General features: G+C 37.1%; 1 long non-coding RNA gene across 2 annotated transcripts; it reads left to right on the forward strand.

Annotated features, from left to right (window-relative positions):
* Positions 1-533: 533 nt before the first annotated feature.
* On the forward strand, positions 534-6,280 carry LOC145461964 (uncharacterized). 2 transcript variants are annotated; one of them, XR_014041068.1, is made up of 6 exons: positions 534-600; positions 1,181-1,253; positions 1,479-1,542; positions 2,992-3,066; positions 3,319-4,925; positions 5,153-6,280. It is a non-coding gene; the product is annotated as an uncharacterized LOC145461964 (long non-coding RNA). The 2 variants fall into 2 exon arrangements; XR_014041062.1 differs by having other exon boundaries at positions 3,319-6,280.
* Positions 6,281-7,446: the final 1,166 nt, after the last annotated feature.

Consider the following 7,446-nt stretch of genomic DNA (forward strand, 5'->3'; position numbering starts at 1 on the left):
TGACGGTTAATTGTATGCTCAGTCCACCGTTTGCTAGTTAACAACAAAGTTTTTGGCTCTGTCAGTTCTGATGTCTGTTACCATGAGAAAACAACAGTTTTAAATCGACTAAATGGTACAAAGTAAATTATGAAGTAAAAGCTGAGGAAAATTTAATTAAAGGCCTTCCAAATTTTACAATAGAACGATGGAAAAACTAGCTTTCATCGGTTGCCTTATTTCTCTTCAGAGCAAGTCAGTCTGTCTATGACAGGAACCAGCGTGGAATGCAAATTTTGTTAATCAGCCGACACAGAGTTAATAGTAAACAGGAATGGTTTTTAAGCCCAAAAAGCTTCAAAAGAGCAAACAAAGATGCTAAGATTTATGTTGGAAGGTCCAGGATTGTCAACAATCTTTCGTTTTTGATCATACACAGTGCGTTAATTACATAAGCATAACATTTCCGTTGGTTAATCTACATGAATAATTGTTTGGAAGCATCGTTTGCGCGGTAATAATCTGCTTAACTTTTCGTTCTCTTCTACTTTTCAGAGGAAAAGGTCCTGTTATTGACGCGTATTCATTTTGGTTTCATTCTGGTCGACTGACCAAAAACCAGTGAGTATAAATAAATATTCTAATAGCTTTGTTATTTTCATTAAGTAAACTGTTCGCGGTCGATCTACTATTTGTTTCATCGAGAAATGAAAATTATATTAATCAGCCGACACAGAGTTTAATAAAAAAAAATGGAGTGGTCACTAAGTCCTAGAGGTTTTAAAAGAGCAAACAAAGATGCTAAGGTTTATATGGGAAGGTCCAGGATTGTGACAAATCTTTCACTAGTGTATTAATTAAATAACCGAAATGTTTCTGTTGGTTAACTTATAAGACAGAACTGAGTTAACACCTATTGTGTTTTATGCATGGGTAAGCCAAAGAGCGAATAACAACATACAACAATTGAAAGAACTTTGTCTAGCTAGAAATCCATTGTACTTAATATTAGCTATGTTAAAAAAAACCCAATATGCTCTGAAAGCTATAGGTCTTTACCGTCAGTATTCAACAAAGTATGTGGATAGAAAAATGTAACTTACTTTCGAATGTTTTTATTCGATTGTTTTGCTCAAAGTTTGAAACTTATTTTAATTTTAATTTGTTTTGACTTCTTATTGGACTTCCTATTGTCTTGCAGGGAAACCCCCTCAGTGCTGTTTCAGTTTCTATCACTTTGTGTTCCGCTTTTAGGAGAAGACTTACTGAACACAGTAAGTTTATAAACTGTAAGCTGTTTGTGACTAGTAGCGTGCACAAACACAAGATCTAGAGTTTACACTGGAAGAGACGTCACGAATCGCGTGACTGATTTTCTACCTGCTGTAAGCGCCAAAAGTGAGTCACGCGAAAAACTTAATCACACAAATGATTGTTTAGAATCACCGTTTTTTAGTAGTAACAATTTGCTCAACTTTCCCTCTTTGCTTACTTTTCAGGGGAAAAGGTCCTGTTGTTGACGCGTATTGGTTTTGGTTTCACTCTGGTGACTCACCATAGCTAGTTAGTATAAATGATGATTTTAGCCTAGTTATAATATATTCATAGCAGACTGAAATAGTGATGTAAACTGTTCACAGTCAATTTCATTTTTCAATGCAAAGTCAGAACCTGAGAGAATTAGTGACCGCAACGTCGAAGTTAATCACTAACTACTTTTAACTCTGAGTCATGTATTTAAAGACTAATCAATCCAGTTATAAGTAGCGACGTTCGTGTGACCGAAACACGATTAGCAATCTGTTTAAAAAAAACTCTTCCTTTTCAACTCATTAGTGTCTCGAAGCACTCACAAAAGGTAAATTAATTCCTCCAGTCACTTTGTAACCGTAACTTTTATTTCATTCCGCATCCCGTCCATCAATTTCAAATTTATCCTGCATTTCCTGGTTGAACTCAACACATGCTGCTCTCATCCCGCATCCTGCTTTCCACATCCCGCCAGGATTTTCAGCTTATCTCGCATCCTGTCAAGCTTACGTTTTGACACTCCAGAAACTTCAAAATACATCTTCCATGCTTGGCGTACTATGATAATCAGTGTTTTCTCGACATTTCTAGAACGCCTCGAGCGGTTTTCGTAGTTTCACTTTCCAAAGCAAGTTCCGACGTGGCAAGTACAATTCTAGCTAACTTTGCATCGTCTAGTTTCTATCTTAACCAGTTGGAATACTATTATAAGCTTTATTATGATAGCCACGAAATTCAAGAAATCATAAAGTGATGATCAATTGCAAACTCCATTGTTTGCTAGTAAACAAAAACGTTTGTGGCTCTGTCAGTTCTGATGTCTGTTGCCACCGAAAAAAGGAGTTGGAAATCAATCAAATCGTACAAAGTACATTATAAAGTAATTACTGACGAACAGTTAATTCAAGGCCTTCCAGATTTTACAACAAAACGATGGCAAAAGAAGCTTTCATTAGTTGTCTTATTTCTTCAGAGCAAGTCAGTCTGTCTATGACAGGAACCGGCGTGGAATGTAAATTCTATTAATCAGCCCACACGGAGTTAAATTAATAGTAAACTGGAGTGGTTTCTAAGCCTGAGAAACTTCAAAAGAGCAAACAATGATGCCAAGATTTACGTTGAAAGGTCCAGGACTGTGAACAATCCTTCAATAGTATATTAATTAGATAACCGAAACGTTTCTGTTGGTTGATCTATAAGACAAAACTGACTTAACACCTATTGTGTTTTATCCATGGTTAAGACAAAGAACGAACAACATACGAGAAAGAACTTAGTCTCAGTACCTTGATAAATATTTCACTGAGTATTAGCTGTGGTCAAAAACCCAATCTACTTTGAAAGCTATAACGAAAAATGGGGACTAAAAAGATACAATTTGCTTTCAATTTTTTTTTTGTTTGATTATTTTGCAGAACGTTTGAAACATATTTAAATTTCAAATAGTTTTAACTTTCTATTGGACCTCCTATTGTCCTGCAGGGAAACCCCCAGTGTTGTTTCAGTTTCCATCAATTTTGGTTTCATTTTCGTCAGAAGACTGAGAAACTAGGCACGGTAAGTTTATAAACTGTAAACTGTCTGTACATGACTGAAAGCGTTGTCTGCGCATTTAACAAGCATAGCCGATTTCTTAATACTTTAAATTTACACTGGGAGAGGTTTGCATGAATTGCGTGACTGTTATTCTTCTTGTTGTAAGAGTTGTTATTGAGTCACGCGAAAAATAAAGTCACGCGAATAATTGTTTGGAAGCATCGTTTGCCCAGCAATAATTGGCTTAACTTTTCCTTCTCTTCTACTTTTCAGACGAAAAGGTCCTGTTATTGACGCGTATTCATTTTGGTTTCATTGTGGTCGACCCACCAAAACCAGTGAGTATAAATCAATATTTTTTATAGCTTTGTTATTCATAGTAGACTGAAATCATTAAGTAAACTGTTCACAGTTGCTCTACTTTTTGAACAAAAAGAAAAAACTGGCAGATTTTGTAGCCGTGATGTCGACTGTAATCACCAATTACTTTCAACTCTGACGTCATGTAGTTAAAGACTGATTTGAATCGGTGTTAATATATGATGCGATTGGCATGTTTTATAAACCCCTACTCTTTAACTCATTAGTGTTCCCAAACATTCCCGAAAGATAAATTAATTTCCTTAGTCACTGTGTAACGTGAATTTCTGTTTTCATCTCACATCCCGTCCCCTAATCAAATTTATCCCGCATTCCCTGGTTAAAATGAACACATGCTGCTCAAGCCAAGATATGTTATCCTGAATGTCGCACCCCGCATTCCGCATTGCACATCCCGCCTTGATTTTCACTTTATCTCGCTTCCCACCAAGCTTATGTTATGATACTCCAAAAACTTCGAAATAAAGCTTCCAAGCCTGACGTAGTATGATAATCAGTGTTTTCTCGAAATATTTAGAGCTTCTCAATCGGGTTTTCGCAGTTTCACTTTCAAAGCAAGTTCTGCCGGCCGTGTTAAGTACAACTCTAATTAACTTTGCATCCTCTGGCTTCTAACGATCAGTTAGAATAATATATAGCTGGATTCTGATAGCCAGGGCATTCGTAAAATCACAAAGTGATGATTAATTACAAGTTCCATCGTTTGCTGTTACATAGCAAAGTTTTTGGCTCTGTCAGTTCTGACGTCTGTTACCATGAGAAAACGAGAGTTTCAAATCGACCCAATCGCGCAAAGTGCATTATAAAGCGAAAACTGAGGAAAACTTAATTCACGGTCTTCCATATTTTACAACAGAACGATGGCAAAAGTATCTTTCATTAGTTGCTTTATTTCTCTTTAGAGCAAGTCAGTCTGTCTATGATTGGAAGGCTTGGAATGTAAATTGTATTTATCAGCCAACAAATAATTAAATAGTAGACTGGAGCGGTTCTTTAGCACGAGAAACTTCAAAATAGCAAACAAAGATGCCAAGATTTTTGTTGAAAGGTCCAAGATCGCTTTGCGATCATGCACTATGCATTAGTTACATAACCGAAACGTTTCTGTTGGTTAATCTATAAATGAGAACTGAGTTAACACCTACTGTGTTTTATGCACGGTTAAGCCAAAGAGCGTACAACAATATGCAACAAAGAACTTTGTCTAGCTTGATAACCATTTCACTGATCATTAGCTATGCTCAAAAACCCAATATATTTTGAAATCAATTGGACTTTACCGTCAGTGTTTAACAAAGAATGGGAATGAAAAAAATGTAACCTACTTTCGAATGATTTTATTTGATTGTTTTGCACAATGTTTGAAACTTATTTCAATTTTGATTTGTTTTGAATTCCTATTGGACCTCCTATTGTCTTGCAAGGAAACTCCCTAAGTGTTGTGTCAGTTTTTATCACTCTGGGTTCCACTTCATGAGAAGACTGACAAACTGAACACGGTAAGTTTATAAACTGTATTAAGCTATTTGTGACTAATAGCGTGCATGTACACAAGATGTAGAGTTTACACTGGAAGAGACTTCTTGAATCGCGTGACTGATTTTCTTCCTGCTGTAAGCGCCAATAGTGAGTCACGCGAATTATTAAGTAACACGAATGATTACTTGGAAGCACCGTTCGGTGCAGTAATAATTCGCTTAACTTATTCCCTTTTGCTTATTTTCAGAGGAAAAGGTCTTGTTACTGACGCGTGTTAGTTTTGGTTTCACTCTGTTGACTCACCAAAACTAGTGAGTATAAAACGAGTTTAGCTTTGTTATTCATTGTAGGCTTAAATCATCAAGTAAACTGTTCTCATTCGATCTACTTTTTCAACACAAAGAAAGAGCTCAGACCATCATTTTGATCCTGCTTTGGAAACTTTATGTTCACAATCAGAACCAGTTTCTAATCATATTTACTGTATGACGCTGTTGTGACTATAGATGAAGAGCGATTGAGAAGTTCAAAACGCGTCCTTCGTGTCTCATCGGGGATTCCAATTAAGGTATATTGATGAATTCAGTCACTGAGCAGGCGTGATTTGCTGGTATTCATCATGCATCCCGTCCCTCAATAGGGATCTTACGCAAAACACGACGGCAACGGCAACGAGAACGTCACCCAATAAAAGTTTTAATGAGCAAAACAATGGCTGATCACGTGCGTTATAATTCTTGGTACATTTCTTTGCCGTCCCCTGTAAATCTACGACGTGATCATGAAATGACCAAATTCTGCGTTGTCTGGAGAACGCGAAGCACAACGGCTAATTTTTCGTATTTCTATTTGGAACTGAACACGTTTGTAGCATATTCAGTAGGGGCAAGTTTTAATACCGACAGACACACTGGATAGATCTAATTAAATAAATGAGAAAATTAATGCCAAAGTAAAATAGAAACACATTTTTTTACCAGGCGTCGTCCTCGCCGTAGCCGTCGTGTATGCGTAAGGTCCCTAATATCAAATTCATCCCTCATTTTCTGGTTGAAATAAGCACATCATGTCTTCTTAGGCCAGGCCGGTATATTTTATCCTGAATCCCGCATTCCGCATCCCGCCTGGATTTTAAACTGACTTTTCTCGCCTCCCAACATGTGTTGACATTTCACATCGAAATGAACCTTCCATGCATGACGTGTTGCGATACTCAGTATTTTCTCGAAATATTTAGAACCCTCAAGCGGTTTTCGTAGTTTCACTTTCCAAAGCAAGTTCCGCCGTGGTAAGTACAGCTCTAGCTAACTTTGCATCGTCTGGTTTCTATCTTAGCCAGTTAGAATAATATGTAGCTCGACTGAAATAGCCATGACATTCAGACAATCATAAAATGATGATCAATTCCAAGTTCCATTGTTTGCTAGTAAACAACAAAACTTTTGGCTCTGTTATTTCTAATGTCTGTTACCATGGGAAAACGACAGTTTGAAATCGATCAAATCGTAGTGCTTTAGTACTTTATGGAGTGAAAACTGACGAAAAGTTGATTCACGGTCTTCCATATTTTGCAACAGAATGATGGCAAAAGTAGCTTTTATTAGTTGCCTTGTTTCTCTTCAGAGCAAGTCAGTCTGTCTATGACAGGAACCAGCGTGGAATGTAAATTATATTAATCAGCGGACACAGAGTTTAATAGTAAACAGGAATGGTTTTTAAGACCAAGAAGCTTCAAAAGAGCAAACAAAGATGCCATGATTTATACTGAAAGGTCCAGGATTGTCAACAATCTTTCGTTTTTCGATCATACAAAGTGCGTTAATTACATAAGCATAACATTTCTGTTGGTTAATCATTAAGACAGAACGAGTTAACATCGGCCTATTGTGTTTTATGCATGGTTAAGCCGCAGAGCGAACAACATACAACAAAGAACTTTGTCTAGCTTGATAACCAGGTCACCGATTATTAAAAACCCAGTATACTTTGAAAGCTATTAGACTTTACTGTCTCTATTTAACAAAGAATGCAGATGGGACAAAAATGTAAATGTATTTCTTCAGTCACTAAGTAACCGTGAATTGCTGTTTTTCACCCCACATCCCGTCCCTCAATATCAAATTTATCCCACATTTCCTGGTTGAAATGAGAACATGCTTCTCAGGCCAAGATATTTTCATCCCGAATCCCACATCCCGCATCCTGCCTGGATTTTCAGCTTTTCCCGCATCCCGCCAAGGTTATGTTTTCAAACTCCAGAAACTTTAAAAATACATCTTCCATGCATGACGTATTATGATGATCCGTGTTTCCTTGAAATATCTAGAACCCCTCAAGCGATTTTTGTAGTGGCACTCTCCAAAGCAAGTTCCGCCTTGGTAAGTACAGCTCTAGTTAACTTTGTATCGTCTGGTTTTTGTCTTAACCAGTTAGATTAATGTATAGCTCGATTATGATGGCCACGACATTCAGACAGTCATAAAGTGATGATTAATTGCAAGCTGCATCGTTTGCCTTTACATAGCAAAGCATCGTTAATCT

This window comes from Orbicella franksi, chromosome 1 (assembly GCF_964199315.1).
Source record: "Orbicella franksi chromosome 1, jaOrbFran1.1, whole genome shotgun sequence".
NCBI lineage: Eukaryota > Metazoa > Cnidaria > Anthozoa > Scleractinia > Merulinidae > Orbicella > Orbicella franksi.